The sequence below is a fragment of the Heterocephalus glaber genome, unplaced genomic scaffold (genome assembly GCF_053883595.1).
Source record: "Heterocephalus glaber isolate CG9 unplaced genomic scaffold, H.glaber_assembly_v1.0 deba00001594, whole genome shotgun sequence".
NCBI classification, from domain to species: Eukaryota; Metazoa; Chordata; class Mammalia; order Rodentia; family Bathyergidae; genus Heterocephalus; species Heterocephalus glaber.
Window position 1 is genome coordinate 9,886,264 of NW_028258369.1, and position 12,820 is coordinate 9,899,083.

General features: G+C 40.4%; 1 non-coding gene across 1 annotated transcript; it reads left to right on the top strand.

Moving 5' to 3' along the window:
- Positions 1 to 6,432: 6,432 nt before the first annotated feature.
- On the top strand, positions 6,433 to 6,560 carry LOC147823260 (small nucleolar RNA SNORA25). The gene has a single exon (XR_015444171.1). It is a non-coding gene; the product is annotated as a small nucleolar RNA SNORA25 (small nucleolar RNA).
- The last annotated feature ends 6,260 nt before the right edge of the window (positions 6,561 to 12,820 follow it).

Sequence of the window (12,820 nt, forward strand, 5' to 3'; positions counted from 1 at the left end):
TTAATAGTACTGAAGAGTTTCCGTATAATGACAGCTCACTTATGTACCTGGCCATCTAGCTATCTCATTATTTCTCAATGCAACCCTAAAAGATTCTTGCAGTTTAAAAATGAAAAGCCCAGATGTTTAATTAATATGTCCAAGGTCACAAAGAAAATAAAAGGTAGATCCAGGGTCCAAATCCAACATTGCTTCTTCTTGTTGTTGTTGTTGTTGTTGTTATTGTCATTCTTGTTGTTGGTTGTGGTGTTTTGGGTTTAACCATAACACAGTAACTAGCATTCCCTGGAAAGAATTGCTCTGGGGCTAACTGTCATAAAAATACTAAAGAAATTGCTGCCAGATAATAGAGGTATTTTCAAAAATAATAAATACAGACTACAGAGCTGTCTGAAATATTTTAACATCCTGCACAATGGTTGATTTACTGGTGGTTGCCACTGTATCCTTGAGAAGTCAAGTTAATGATGTCGTGTACATTTATTCTTGAGAGAAGAATAATTTAGGAGACCATCAAATTGCCAGCTTGCAGAACTGAGGCCCAGAGAAGTTAAGCAATTGACTCAGTGGTACTCAGCTTTAGCAGCCAACCAGGCTTAGACCCTGGTTTCCTCCAAACTTCAGGTATGCAGCTTTTCCACTCACTGCCCCTGCCCCCCCACCTTGTGTCTTTTCATTCAAACTACCCCCTTGGGCAATTGTAGATGGTCACAGTCTTTAGCACTGATGCAAACTTTGATAGGTTCCACTGCCCCATGAATCTAACAACTGTCAAAAATATTTTTCTCACAGCCTTGAGGATAGTGCCATAATAACAGGCTTTTTAAATGTCTTTTCTCCAACAGAAATAACAAGCCATAGCTCCAGACTGCTGCTTCATCATTATATAACACTTGTCTGGGATTGCAAATCACTTGCAGAAGGACAAAGCTCAGGGGAGGAAGGGGTGGGTGTGACTCTTTTATGATTTCTTCAGTAAACGTGAGGCGAACTGTCATTTTAGGAAGCTAAACCTTATGTGGCGTGCTCTCGGATCCATAGCGATCCTAATAGGCTCGGATCCATAGGCTCTTGATTATCTTAAAAATTTTATTTGCAGTTTCTGAGGCTGTCTTCGAACGGGAGTAGAACACAATGGTAGCAGACAAACCTGTTTTTCTCTCTTCCCTTCCACCCAAGTAAGAGAACAGGCTAATAATAAATCAAAGTTCTAGAACTTGAATTTGAACTGAGAAAACCTCCGAATAAAACGTGTTTCTTCCATCCTGCAAATAGGGGAAGCTGGCAGCCAGACCAGGGAACTGGCGCATTGTCTAGGAATGCGCGCCCTCTGGTGATAAATTTCAGTAAAGACTAGCTTTCAGAGGAGTAAACAAAATTACCATACCAAAAAGAATTTTTTATTGGCGGGGAGATCTACAGAGAGCTCATTAATGTTCAATTTTAAAGTCATAAGTTGGCGGTTACGGAGGACCCGCTGAGAGTTCTGTTAGTTCTCATGGAGATTTCCACAAGAGAAATTCAAACTTGTTTCTTAAGAGTTCTCAAAATACCTCGTTGCTGGGAGTTTTTATAGAAAAGTGAAAATAAAGCAACTCCGAAGGGGCAGCAGTGTAAAGATTTTGGCTATTTATGTTAAACTCTTACCACACTAGCCAAAAGCAGTGTGTAGTCCGATACGCAGTGCCCTCAATTTGGGGAGATGGGGCAAAAGAATTCTAGAGCAAATAGGCATACTTTTTGAAACTGTTTTGTCCAGAAATAAATGAGCTTTTTAAAAAAAAAAATACAGTACAACATGCTATGTCTTGCGCGGCAAACCCGCCAGTGGTGACTCTTGTCTTTTTTACTTTTTGCCCCCTTGTAAAACCCCTGCCATGTGCTGGCTATCTTAAATACTCAGACTGAAAGGCCAGCAAGAGAAAGTCCTTTCTTTTATTAGACATTCCACTTAGCTCTACTCCATTCCCGATTGCTGCTCACATTTGATAAGGAGTGCATTCCAGTGATCTGTGGTTCACTGCAGTGGCATTTGCCCCTTCCCTGCTTTCCTTTCTCACTCTTCCCCACCCACGCACACCTCTAACTCAGACCACCTCAACTGCATCCATTATTCATCCACCTCGGCCCTCGCCGCCCTGTGCGCCCACGTTTATTTCATTAGAGAGTCTCAGTTTAACCTCCCAGGGCAGGAGAAATACAAAATCGAATCAGCTGGCTGAGTCTAGCCCTCACGGGGACTGTGTGCAGGTTTTGCAGTTCCCACCCTGGAACCAATCAAGCAGGGGCCCATCAGCAAACAGATTGCATTACATAAGGGAGCTGTGAGGCCAGCTAACAGGCCTGGAAGGCGGATCACAAGGCAGCAGCTTCACCCACGTGCTGGAGACTCCTTCATCAGGCCCTTTGAGAAGCAAACCCAGACGTCTGTAGTTAGGCGTACATTTTGTGCCAGCCGGCAAGCACATCAGTATAGAATAGAATCCCCTCCTACATTTGCATGCTCTGAAACCAAACTACTTAGCAGAATTCCTGCTACCCCAGGGGAATACAGAAATATGCTTTGCTTCTTTGAAATTCCTTCAACTCTTTATTAAAGCTAGTTGTGTCCTGGGGATGGCGATTTAGCTTATTTGTTTCCTTACAGGGAGGCACGTGTTCAGTGAGTGAGGCGAACCCAGCAGCTTGGTCTTGTGGGTGTAACCCAAATTAGTCTTTCCTGCTCCTTGGATGAGCTTTCTCACTTGGCTACTCAATGAAAAGAAAAGGGAGCATCTGCATCGGAAAAAATTGAATTCAGCTGTGATAACCTTGCTCCATCTATTAAGGCTCCGACTATATTTAAAGAAGTCTGCATCTCGGAGATTTGGTTTGAGGAATGAGCAGGCAAGTAAAACCTCTCTCCACCTGGAGAGAAATTGTGATAAGAAAAGAGACTGGAAGGGAAATCATTTTTCATCCCACGTGATTTGGGGTGCTCTAAGTAGGTCACTGCTGCTCTGCTATGCATTCAACTGTTGCTCATTCAGCTTTGGGCAATGATAGCCATGACTGAGCATTGCTTTTAAGTGGAAAATTTTTTTTCCTACCAAGAAATCATATGCTTATATTTAGTATGCAAGAAAAAAATCCTCTCGCTTTTGAGAACAAATCTATTACATGGATCTTGTTATATGATTAAGATAGGGTTGCATTATAGAAAGGAAATAAGTCGAATTTTAAGAGGCAGAGGAAAGAGGGAGAAGAGAGAAGGAGAGAAGAAGAGTGAGAGCCCAGGAATATTTAAGGACTGGAGAGTAAGTCCCACTCTACGAAAAAGTGTCGATTCATTGCTGATAATACCTAGTTGGAGAAGGTCAGAAAACTAAGGCTGAGGCTCCCAGAGGAAAAGGAGAAATAAATGAACCCATTCACTACAATGAAAGATACCAAACATATATTTAAACATGAGCTATGGAAAATCCCAAAGAGGACAGGAAACCCAAGAATAAAATGATTATCCATATACCTATAAAAACCTATGAATCACCCCATCCCAAACTATAGAGGGAAAAAAACCCAGTTCTTCATTAATAATGGACAGATGTGTCATTCGAAAGGTCATTATGTGCAGTAGCTCATCACAGACCTAAGGTTCTACATCTTTCTTGTGATGAATCTTCAGGGATGCTTGTTACCTGTGCGTGGGTGGCAGCTGGCTTTTGGTTCAATAACAGTACTTTCAGCCTTTTTGACTAGTCATTTCTAAAATCTATTGCAACAACTTTCCAAAACCTTAATTTTGAATTGTGTTCAATATGCAAAGTTCTGGACCTCTCCACTAGTTGCCTTTGTTGTAGCTGTTGCTATTGAAGATGATGGTGACATTTTGGTTTTTGTGACAATAAGAATGTAGAAATAAAGGAGACAAAGAGGGTATGTTCTGTACACTGCAGCAGTTTCTGAGGAAAAAAATGATTTTATAAAAGGTTTTGCTGTCATCTAGTGGCTATGGTGTAGAACTGTCTTATTCTGCCAAAATTCATTCAACTAAATGTTAAAATGCCTTTTACACTGTGCGGAGTGCAAATGGTTAAAATACTAATGATGCTACTGCAAAGTACTAGTAATAATAATATAACTTTGTCCTTGATAAGTTCCCAGTCTACTAGAGGAATCAGCTGCTTAGATTTTTACAGCAAAAATTATGCTGTAAATGAAACCATTACAACACTAGTAGTTAAGGTGTAATATCTAGTATGTGCCAAACATTAATCTAAGTACTTTACATGTTTTAACTCATCTAATGTTTTCTGTAACCCTATAAGGCACTATTTTAGCCTCATTTGGTTGAGAAGGGAGCTGAGCTCACAGAGGTTAAGGAGCTACCTCAGATCACACAGAGTTAAGTACTAGAGCCAGGATTTAAATGAGGCAAACTGGCTCACATCTCTTCTCTCACCACTTGTTCATATGACAAATCCAATGGAAGGAATACCTAGTAAGTGACTACAGGAATTCAACCATGCCAATGAAGATATAAGCAAGAATTTAGAGGAGAGAGGTCTAATATATTTTCAAGGTAGAATTGATAGGCGTTGGTAGAATGGAGGGAAGGAGAAAGGAAGATGGCACTTTCTGGATAGGCAAAATGGGAAGTGGTGAACAAGACACTGAATCTTGAAATAGACTTAATGGAAAAGGAATGGGTGAAGATAAATCTCTCATTTCTGGTTTAGAGGGTTAGAAGTCATGAAAATTAAATGTTTCAACCAAAAATATGAATATTTAGAAGCAGTCTATGCACAATTAGTACAACTGTTCTTTCATATTGCGGATGGTGCACTCAAAGAAGATATAAGACTGAGTGCGGTGGCACAGGCTTGTAATCCCATCACTCTGGGAGGCTGAGGGAAGAGGATCATAGGTTCAAGCACAGCCTGAGCAATTTAGTGGCTTAGTGAGACCCTGTCTCAAAATTTAAAAGAGGCAGGGTAGGGAGTGCTGGTGACTTAGCTCAGTGCAAATGCTCTGGGTCCAACCTTCAGTTCAACGTACAAAAAAAAATACATTCATCTGACATGACTGTAAAATTTTCAAAGTTTTGAAGTAGAAAGCAACTATCACAAGCTATACCTAGAAATAAATGTTCAAAATTTTTTCTATGGAATATACCAAAAGTGCTTAATATGGGGCCCTATAAGTTATATCCTCAGGTTACTCTTTCACAGAACTTTATTAAAGCTAGAGGAAACTTGGAATTCAAGTACTGTATTCCAACTTCCTCATTTCACAAATAAAGTTCTGTAGAGTCAAATGAATCATGATTGAGCACTACTCTATAACAAGGAACTGAGGAAGTTATTTTATGGGATAGAAGTGTAATACAGAGTTCTTGTTCTCAAGAAGTTTACGCTGAGTTCAGAAGATAACAATTGAGTGTACAAAGTAGTTGCTCTTCTGGTCTGATCAGAATCCATTGCCCTTAGGATGCGGATTTAGCTCAGTGGTTCTGCCGCCTGCCTTGCAAGTGCAAGGACCCGAGTTCGAGCCCCAGTACCAAAAAAACAAAAACAGAATCCATTGCCCTTCTTTTGATCACAGAATCCTCAGTTTCTTTGGGGAAACCATCCCTCCTCCACCCCCAGTGTTTTATGTGAGGTTGACCTCAGGCCCCAAGTGACACAGCCTGTCCCATACCAGTAACAGCCCAAGTCCATGGTGACAATAATAGAGCCAGGGATGAGCTCGTGACATAGCTATGCCAATAAAATTAAATATGTGTCAGTCCAGGAGTTTTCCGGAATTTTTTCTGATATTTTAATTACATGCATACCTAAAATTTTTTCTTTAAACTTGAAGTTCAATATTGGATGTTATTTGTTCTGTATTTTTTTTCTTTCCCTGATGCAAAGGATATACTTTTAATCTTAATATATGCCCTTCCTCTGAAATACATTTCCTTACCTGGCTTCTATAGCTTTTAAGATTTAGCTAAAATTTCAACTTCTTCAAGATGTTTCCTCCTCTGATAATGCCAATCTTGAGTGATTGCCCCCACGCTCCCAGAAATTGTTGCACTCTGGGTAAATTTTTAGCTCTGTCTTCCATTTCACTACATTTTTAGCTCTGTAATCTGTAGTTTATTCATCAAATTTGTATTTTAAGGACTAGATTTTTTCATTTCAAAGTACTGTAAGTCAATTTTTTTTCAAGTATGCCTGGTATTTTTTAGTAATAACTTAACATTTTATGTTTTTCTTTTTGTTATTTGTTTGTTTTTGAGACAGGGTCTTGCTATGTAGTTCAGGATGGCCTTGAACTCTCTATGTAGCCCAGGCTGGCCTCAAAGTTGAGGCAATCCTCTTGCCTCAGCCTCCTGAGTGCTGGGATTACAGGCAGATGCCACCACATACAGCCCCTGATATTTTATCTTTTTTAAAAAAAATTACTAGGTAATTTTAAAGAGGACTTGTGGGGCTGTGAACCACAATTTCTTAATACTATGACCAAAGATTGCATTTCTCCACAGGATTCTACAGTCATTCAACAGTGCTATGTTTTCCTGAGGAGATACAAGATTCAGAAAAAAACTATGTGTAGGCAAATTTCATAATATATATTTAATAATCTCATCTGAAGGACTGGAGGGTTTTATCCAACTCTTTGCTGTGTTTGGCTACCTTTCACTCACAGTGGCATGTGTCCTTATGCTTTTTTAAAATGGTGAGTTCATATTTAGTAGGGCTTTATCTGGATAAATCTTTCATGGCTTGGGTTAGGGGCGTGACTTTCTAAAAGATTGTCATTTGTTTCTGCCAGGGGAATAGCTGGATGGCGACCATTTTAAATGTTCATTTTATGAGACGAGGTTTACTGGTTCTTAAAGGGAATATATATTTGAATCACAAATTCAACTGAGAGCAGAAGGTCCCAGTCTTTCAAATGAGGACCAAGAGAACAGAATGGTTGTCTTCACTGTATAGACTGAGATCTGAGTAGAGTTTGCTTCTGTTCTACCCTTTCATTGTGGCAGATCACTTCGAGAATCATGGCTTTAAAAAGTCATATCTTTCTGGCTTTGCCCTGGCCTGAAGTGTATTTGTCCCCCATTTGGCACATAAAACCCAAACCCCTTGGTTACAGATAACAGACAAACCTATCTCCACTCAACTCTGAGCATCAAGAGCTTCGATTCCACCCTTACAAATCTGCTGTTTTGAGTCTTCCTCTTCATTTTTGGTTATTGGAGGAAATTCCTTCAGTTTCTTGTTATCTCAGTTTGTATTTAAAAAGAATATTTGTTATCCATTAGTTCTTGCATGGTTAACATTACCTGATATACTGCATTCTAAGAACTGGATACTTACGTTTGATTTGATAGCTATAAAGTGAGAGATCTCCTATTGTTGTCTTTATCCATTATTCAAGTCTTAAGAAATTTTTTCACACATTTTTTCCTCAAATAAAATACTCAAAAATGAAGCCAGGAATGGTTTCTCACAGTCCTTTTCATTTCTAATAATCCTTTGCCTAGCACAGCTCCAGATGAGTTGATAAAAAATAAAATGGTTAAAAATGTTTGAGTTGAACACAGTCAAAGCAACAAATTGATCAAAAACAAAATTGAGGGGCTGGGGATGTAGCTCAGTGGCCTGCGCCTGCCTGGCAAGTGCAAGGTCTTGAGTTCGATCCCCAGTACCAAAAAGAAAAGCAAAAAACCAAAATTGAATATTGCAAGATTAATTTTTCAAATATTGATAATTTAACATACATTCAAATAATTTAATATTTATGGATGTAAATAAAATATTGAATGAGACACATATGGTGTCTCCCTTTATGGAGATCACAACACGCCGTGGGTTTAGAATCCTTTACACATTTTAAAGCATACTTGCTAGAAGTTTGAGTCTCACACACACTTTCTTATTTATAGTTTATTTTTAGCTATTTGCTCCTGCTATGCTACTTTGCAAATGCCTTAATGAACTGTCTCTAGCACTAAATGCATTGTCTAAAAATGAATTAGCATAAAAATTAACATTTACAATATCCAGTCCATGTTTTTATAACTTCTATGCAACCTAAGATAATTGCATACTTTTGAAAAACATTTATAAAAGTAATTTTGTCTGCCTTCTCATTTGCTTTTCTATCCTTTAAAAAATTAATTTCCAAACATCAGTGTTCATTTACTTAACATGTTTTTACTATTTTTGCACAAACATTTAAAGTTTTCTTAGCCGTATTTGGCATTATGTAACCAAATTTTATACGATGTTTGCTGTCAGGATTGAAGCTGTAATACAAAGTGCATGGAACCGCAGTGTGAATGCAAGGACAAGCAAGCTTAGTATTGCTTACATTGCTGGCCTGAGGCAGATCAAGCTGGTGCCTGCCTTGCTGCTGGATGGGAGACAGAAATCTCTCCCTGGATTTTAAGACAGAAAAATTAGATCTAAATATTGATCCTCATACAACTGTAATGGCCTTTGGGCCATTAGTAATCAATGTTGCCATCTGTAGTTTGAGTTCACTACAAAAATAAATAAATAAAACCTCAATTTTCTTCCATGAACGGCTACTTTTCCAGCTGATAAACAGGCCCTCAATTAATTAGAGATTTTAAAAGTAAATAAAGGGGTAAAAATAATTCCTATTCTGAAATTGTGCAAAAATGCTTAGAAGTACATGAAATATTGCAAAAATAACCCCATGGTGTTAATTAGATGTTTAATAAGTGAAAATCAAGCACTGAGAATAATATAAACAATCTGCACTCAGCAAAATGTCCTGGGACTGCCTAGTAATAACGGCTAACATTTATGAGCTGCAATAATATTGCCCATCCCACACACACCTCTTGTGATAAGCATTTGACTCTTCCATTGGGAAGTGGGGATTTCTATTTCTCCCATTACATCTGGGCAGCCTTCTTACTACAGCAGATGTGGTGCTCTATGATTTCTGAGGCTAGGTTTTAAAAGGTGATACAGCTGCCACCTGTTTCTCTTAAATTGCTCACTCTTGAAATCCAAGCAACCCGTTGTGAGGAAACCAGGCTGCCCCACTTGGAAAGACCACCCGGAGAGGTCATGAGTAAATGTTCTAGCAGACAGCCTCTAGGGAAAGCCCTGCTGAGAGCAGGCTCACAAATGAAGATGCACCCACAGGATTGTAGACCCCAGCCATGGAGCCAAACCTCAGCTTAAATGTTCCAGCTAAAACACTGCACCATCTCTGCTGTGCCCCATCTGAATTCCTGACCCACAGAACCCATGAGCATAATAGAATAGTTGTTTTACACCTCTCTGTTCGAAGGTGGTTCATAACACATTGGTAGATAATCAAAAGTATGGCCCAAAGGATAATAAATAGAATGAAAATAGAATTTCAAGCAGCACACACATCTCTCTAACTGCTTTGTCTGGAAAGAGAGATGTCCTGAGATCAGTGTCTACATCAATTTCTTGCCAGTGGCTAAAGATCTGAGTAGGTAAACAAGACCTGAAGGAAACAAAATTGGAAGACAGGTGGCAAAGTTTGGGAAAAGGATGGGTGGAATGATTCCTCTGAGTGGGCTAATAGTATTTTTATGAAGTGTGAATGGTCACCAGAAGGTCCTCATGACCTGGCTTGCTCAGTGTTGTCAGCCAGTCTGCTTTCTCAGCCCAGAGCTTGCAGAAGGCTCCTGACAGTCAAGATGGAGACTATGCATAGGAACGGTAAGAGTGATCTCTCTTACCAAAGCTAAGTGCCCTATTTTCTAGCAAGCTTTTTGTTCTGCATCCCATTAGGCTTGCTTCTTTTTTAAGGAACTGGTTGTTCTCGGGGGGAGAGGTGGGTAGAAACCCTCCTGATTATATTTAGGCTGAACTACATGAAGTTGTCAATATTCAACCATTCTGACTTACAAAATAGCAATTTTATATGGTTCAACATGAGATCTAGGAGATTCCTTTTGAGAATGGACAAATAGAAAATCCAATAAAAAAATCAAGGCAATTTATTACTCTTTGTGCATGGTGCCTGAGATCAATTCAAGAGCTAAATCAGTGAAGTTCACTTGTGTCATTATTCCGTGAAATAATCTTCCTAGTTATATAAAAATACTGACTACAATGTCAGTGCAACAGTGCCGCGGTAAAGCTTACTAATGTAAAACAATGGGGAAAATAAAGTGAGAAACAGGATAAAATGACAGCTAGAATTAAAAGGGACTCTTATTCTGCCATTATAAAAGATATACCTGATTGCTTTACTAAATTTAAAGAGAGTGAAGTGCAGAAGAGGCACTTACCCATCTGAGTCGCAGGCAGGATGGAAGTCAGTAATTATAATGCTATTTTTTATTTCTTTTCTGAAATTTATCTCTGATTATAATGCAAGTTTAAAGCATGCAGTACTTGACCATGCACCTTGACCAAGAAAAGCCTTTGAAACCTGCCAAAAAATGACTCACACCAATATGCCAAGCATCCAGCAAAGTGTATGGGCTGGGAAGAGAAATGCTCTGGAATATACACAGTCATGCCACATTATCATAGTTTCTTCTCCCTCACCACATTCAAACTCGAAACTCAAACACTATGTATTAACCAATGTTCCAGAAGATGGAACGACAGAGGCCACATGTTCTGCCACTGGTCCTGGACAGGAAGCTTCACTTGAGATTCGGGCAACCTGAAGAAGCATGAAGCTGTGGGGATGTCTGACATTTCTTTACTATCTCAGTGGCATGAGGAGTAATGCTGAAAAATCCCACTCCCTTACATACTGCATCATACAAGCAGACTCGTTGTGCAAAAAGTTATAAAATACAGACTACTTATTTACATGTTCACTGAGCATGTGCGGGGTACATAACATATGCTGACTCACTGGCACGTGGAAGGCCTAGGTGAAAAGTCTGAGCCTCGCCACCTTTTTTTTTGGTACCAGAGATTGAACTCGGGACCTTGTGCTTTCGAGGGAGGCAGTGGAGCCACTGAGCTAAATCCCTGGCCCCAAGCCTCGCCATCTTCGGTGCCCTGACCACACACCCCACTGCACTTGGAAGTTTTCACTCACAATCTATCAGTGAATCTTCTGCATTCCCTTGGTGAGAGATGTGGAGCATTGTACCCATAATCCACAACAACTCATAGGCTGCAGGATCAACCCACTATATGCAGACAAGCCCCTCTCAGTATGGCTAGGGCATAACACCATTGTGAAGTTAGAGACACCCAGCATTCTTGCAAAGGATTCTCATCAATGTTTGTATAGTTACAGTTTCCTGACATTGGCATGTTTATCAAGTATGTACACCCAAGATTCGGAACCTATCAAGGCACAAATGCCACCTTGCAAGGCTTTGAGAATGTCCAAGGCCATCCTATTCTACAAAACAACTTTGTGTAAGGGATACACTTCATCATTTAACTGTCCTAAGGCCCATGGAGTATAATGAAAAGAATGGGCAGTATGCAAGGCAAGAACAGTAATTTCAGCTTGAATAACTATGGTAGTGCCCCGGGGTCGAGTGGGGGTGAGGAATGGCAAACAGGTAATACCACCACGCTGTGTGCCTTACTCATGCTTTGCTCTGAAAGCTTCCCAATTACTGGGCACAGTAGATAAAGTTTTCAGTGTTTGTGCTGGGAGATATGGCCATCCCCATGTGCAATGTCCTGTCCAGTTGACAGGCAGATAAGGTCACCCATGGAGGACACATGCCACAGACTGCCTTTTGGCACAGGGGAGGCCAACAGTTCAGTCTCATTTCTGTGACCCCATTTTTCATCATCCCTTCAGGAAACATTTGTACATTGAACAGCACGAGTTCACCCCATCACTGTACCCACACTCAAGTGTTCTATACACAGAGGGTCAGGCCTTGTCAGTTCCACTGCCTCCACAGTGAGCCTCCCTAAACCATCCCAAATAGAATAGCCAGACCAGGGACAAGAACAGTTCACCTGTTCCTGTACCATAGCAAACAGCTGTACATTGGTTTCATTCCATAGAGTAGACAGATCATCCTTGAGCCTAGAGATCAGCCAAGTCCAATTCTGCATTGTAGTAGGACTGATCTTTCATGGCAAGCCAACAGCTACATTGGTGGAAAGTTGAGTACATACTCAACAGCTTGTTTGATTGGCAACATCAGCAGAAGTGGGAGCCCAACCTACTAAAGTGTTGCCATGGGCAATTCTGGGGGCAAAAAGATACAGAAGTTAAGGGGACCAACAATGAAAGGTCCTTATCCCCTGGCAAGATGCATGCAAGTTTCTCATCTGAGGGGGAGTCTACCTGGTTTTGCGTACCAGACCTTCCTTGCTAGGGCTGTGGCTTTTGCAGGCTCAACATGTAAAAGGAGGGGAGAGCTCATAATGGGCCGCAGATACAATACAAAGGTAACTCTTAGAATTGGTTTTGCACCAGTGTAGGAGTACATGATATTCATGTTTAGGGGCCAAATGCTAGTCACCCATGAAATTATCAGCAGATCACAATCTGACCCAGCTCCCTACAGGGCCAGCAGTGCCACCTGTCCCATGTAGGGAGCCTGTATTGTTCACAACCAGGACGGTTCTGTTTGTTCTGGGTGCAGAGCTATTGGTCTTGGCAGCAAAATATTATCTTACTAGTCCACCCCAGGCTTTAAAAGTATGTCAGTGCTTTTCACCTGTAACTGAATGGTAGCTGCTACATGGTGGAATAGTGCCCTCACTGGCACAATGCCCCCTCTGCAGCTTTGTTTGTTTAAGCAGCATAACACATCCTACAACCAGTGGATCTAACTGTGGAGCATTTATGTCTGGGATGGGGCTGTGTCTGAGACCTTGCTTTAAAA